Source organism: Arvicanthis niloticus, chromosome 6 (genome assembly GCF_011762505.2).
Source record: "Arvicanthis niloticus isolate mArvNil1 chromosome 6, mArvNil1.pat.X, whole genome shotgun sequence".
Lineage (NCBI taxonomy): Eukaryota > Metazoa > Chordata > Mammalia > Rodentia > Muridae > Arvicanthis > Arvicanthis niloticus.
In genome coordinates, this window is record NC_047663.1 from 48452941 (window position 1) to 48457264 (window position 4324).

Sequence of the window (4324 nt, forward strand, 5' to 3'; positions counted from 1 at the left end):
CATTTCGAAGATCCAACCTTAAAAGTGGAGGAGGTGCTCCAAGATCACAATGACCTACCCAAAGGGCAGAACCAGAGTTTAGACCTGTTTTCTCACTTCTGGGAGCTCTACCCATCAAAAGTCTCACAAACATGATTTCTTGCAAATGTTTCTAGTAAGAGTCTGGCTTGTCCACACTTTCAGAAGGCAATTGTCTGTCATGAGTCCTGATTTTGTGTCTCCTCCCGTGTGATATTTAGCCCTTTCTAGACCTATCTCCTGAACCAGGAAGAGGTGAGATCATATCATATATCTGAGCCCCTGAAAATCTTTTCATTGAAAAACAAATCATTCTAAAACACAAGAATCAGATATACTAGGTTACCTTGGGTATGACATGTAACCTCAGTTCCTTCATCAGAACATAGAACAATGGCACATATCTCCACAGAAGAACGTAAGGGCCAAATGAGCTAATTATATGTGGTTATATGATCCAACAGAAGTGGTGCCGTACATCAAACTTTTCTTAAAATGGGCCTGCACCATGGGACAAACAAGATGTTATTCCTTAGAGTCAGTTGAATGCAGTACAAATGTAAGTACAAAATTGGGTTAAAAGAATGGAATGTATTTTCTTTTCTTCTGTTCCACTTCCTTTCCTTTTTATTTCCCTTTTTCTTTTGCTGTATTGACAATGGAACCCAGAGACTTGAGCATGCTAACAAAAACCCTTACCAGTGAACTTTACCTCAGCCCTCTTTGTTTTGAGACAGAATCTTGCTGTGTAGCACTGGCTGGCCTGCCACTCTCTTTGTAGCAGAGAATGACCTTACACTCCTAATCCTCCTACCTCTACGGCCTGAGCGATAGGATTATAGGCATGTACCACCATGCCTGGCTCCCTAGTGTGTATTTTATAGAAATGTTTGTGTTTGGGATGGCCAGCTGTGGGTGACAGTCATGAACCCCACCATTATGCTCTCTCTCTAGGCCTGTGGAGTGGGAGGTGGGAGAAACAGAAGCAGTTAATTACTTAGCCACACAGGCCTCTCTCCCTCCTAAAGAGACTTGCAGCTTGAGGATTCAGAGGGATTTGAAATTGCAGTGCAAAGAAGCCTTGGGGCAGCCACAGCGGGGGAGTGGTGGGTGGGGGAGGGTGGGAGTTGGAGGGGTAGTTTTCAAGCAGTCAACACTAAGCTCCCAGGCTGCTACCAGACAGCCCTATACCTTTCTGTCTCTTTGCTTGGTCACCCAACTCACTTCTTCTGCCTCCCTGTCCACAGTGCAGTCTGATGAGGTGAAACCACAGAGAATTTAGGAGGTGGTAAAGAATACTTTTCAAAAAATGACAGTTAGTGGGGCTGGAGAGATGGCTTACCTGGTAAAATTCATGTGGTGCAAGGACCTAATTTTAAATTCTCACCACTTGTGTAAAAGCCTGGCAAAGTGAAGGACATTTAAACCCAAAGTACTGGAAGGGCAGTACTCTGCCTGGCAGCGACAGGCAGGTTCCTGGACCCACTCTCCAGCCATCCTTAGCAGAATCTGGTAGTCCAGGTTCACTGAGAGACCCTGTCACAAAAATTAAAGTGAAGATAGATCAAAGGTTACAAGTACACAATGCTCTTCCAGAGGACCCAAGTGTCTAAAATAATAATAAAGAGGGGGAGGCTGGAGAGACGGCTCAGTGGTTAAGAGTACAGATGCTCTTGCAAAGGACCCAAGCTCAGTTCCCAGCATCCACATCAGGCAGCTCACAACTGCCTACACGCCATGAGATCTTACATCCTCTCCTGGCTACTGAGTGAACTGTACTTACATAATCAAGGAAGATACACAACATCCACCTCCACATGCCCACATGGACACATACATACACCGTACTTACATATAAACACACGCACATACAGTCAGAGCTGAGCATGGTTGCTTACACCTATAATTTTGGTACTCAGGAGGTTGAAGCAGGATTATCACCGGGATCTCAGGGCTATCCTGAGCTATAGAACACTACCCTTCCCCTCCCCCCTAAAAAAAAAGGTAAAAGAAAAAAAAGCCTTAAAGTTTAAAATATATATAATTTTCAAATATAAAATAAAGACATGGGCTGTGTGTCTGCCTACTTTAACTGAATTCTTACCCAACACCCACAAAGTCCTGGCACATTTCCCAGCACAGAATAAACTAGGCATGAAAGCACACAGCTGTAATCCCAGCACTCAAAAGGTAGAAGCAAGAGAATCAGAGCAAGTTCAAGGTCAGTTTGGAACACGGGAGAGCCCCGCCCTTTCCCTACCTATGGCAGAGAAAAGTTACATTTGGTATCATTCCAACCATGTGACCTTCTAGTAACTAGTTGGTGAGGAGAGGAGCAGGGAGGCACAAACAGATGAAAGCTGGACATCTAGGACAGTGAAGACCCAAGCTTTGACCTGTTCTCATCTCAGCTAGAGAAATGTCTGTGGCCACCAATTACACTCGTGTGGGGGGGAAGGGCATTAGGGAGGGATGCCCTAACATTTAAGCCTGGAATTCAGTACACTGATACCTCAGAGGCCTAGTCCAGCCAGCCAACTACTTGCTGTACTGACTGTGTCTTCAGTAGACACCCAGCACCACCAACCTACCCCCTGGCTCCCTAAAGGGGATGCTGCCTATTTACATTTGAGAAGGATAAGGCAGTTTGCCCTTGTGTATAGTGAAGGTCACCCTGTAACCTGAGATATGAATCCCCTGGGAAATCTGGAACCCTCAGTAGCTCCCATCTACACCCCCATACCCCCCACCCTCGAGCCACCATGTAGACTGAGAGATTGAGGAAACAAGAGACCTAGAAACAGGTCTGTAGAATTCAAAGCCTGTAGACATCTTCTCCTCGTAGGCACCAAGGTTCCCCAAGGCATGTTCAGCTGCCTCCCAAACCTTTAACCAGACCCACTGTTGATGGGGCTCAGTTCTCCTATGTGGTATAGTAGTTTCTCTCTCTGTGTTCCCCACATGCCTTTGTATGTGTAGGGCTCACAATCTCCTGGGAGCTTGTGTGGAAAGGCCTGGGTTGGGGGTTAGTGAGCAAAAGATGTAAATTCTAACCTGACACTTTTCTAAAGCACTTTCCTCTGGGCCTCAGTTGTCCTACCAATGTGCATGCTGAAAGGACTGGATTCATGAGAAAATCACATGGAGCACCTGTGATTCTCTCCAACGTTCTCAAGACCCAACCATCTTGATTGAGAGTATAATGTACTTAGACAGAGGTGGGAGTATGGGGAGGGCAGTGCCCTGGAGGCATCTGTGGGCTAGAAGACACGATGGGGAGAGAAGTGAATGGGTGGGTGGGTGGCTAGAACCTGAGCCAGCAGGGCACTCAGAGAGGCCAGCAGCAGGCCCTGTATACTAGAGTGGGATTCTTGCTAGGCAGCTCCTGGGGACATGGGCTGGAGACCAGCGAGATGAGAGTTAGGGGCTGAAACCCAGGAGTTGTGAGGATGGGGAGGGAATGAAAACAAAACCTACTTATTGGTCTGGCATTTGACAAGCTTGTCTGGCTACTGTCTCCCCTCTGGAGAAGGCCTGGTACTGCCTCTCACAGGAACATAAGGTGACCAGGAAGCAGCCAGGAACATTGAGGGTCTACATTCCTCAGGTAGAAAAACTGATCACCAACTGACAGTCTCCAGGTTGATCATCTTCTTGGTCTGTAGCACTCATAAGTCTCCAGCTTCATCCAGCTATAAGACCACGGCTGGGCAAGCAGCAGCCATATAGGGCCTGCTGGGCAATAGCCCCCAGGTTTCCCCAGAAGGCGCTTATTTTCTGAATTATGTAAGACAAACCAGGTTCTTGTAACAAGGACCTAATTTACTGTAACAAATACTCTATGAAAGTGCTGATGCTATTTGTACCAATGAAGAAACTGAGGTTCCTGAAATGACCTGCCAAAGGTGTCAGTTAGTAGGTAGGTAGCCCAACTTGTGTTCAAACTCAAGGCTGTCTGACCTCAAGGATGACATCTGATATCGCCATCCTGGAGGAGCCCATGACTAGAATGTTAGTGCAGAGACTAAAAAGCCAAGGCAGAAGACCCTGGGCATGCCAGCTCCCCAACTTAGCCTTCCTGAACCCTATGGTTCTCAAGCACCCACTTTTCCCCAAAGCTGCATAGGAGACAGGAGTCCTTAGCCTCATGGGCCCACTTTCCACCTCTTCTCTCCCCACCTCTCACTACCTTACCATGCTGTTCAGGTGCCTACAGTGCCTCCGAACCTTCCAGAAAATTGAGCCAAGTCAACTGTGACAAGACAGAAACATGTCTGGATGCAGAAGACATACACAAAGATCTTTT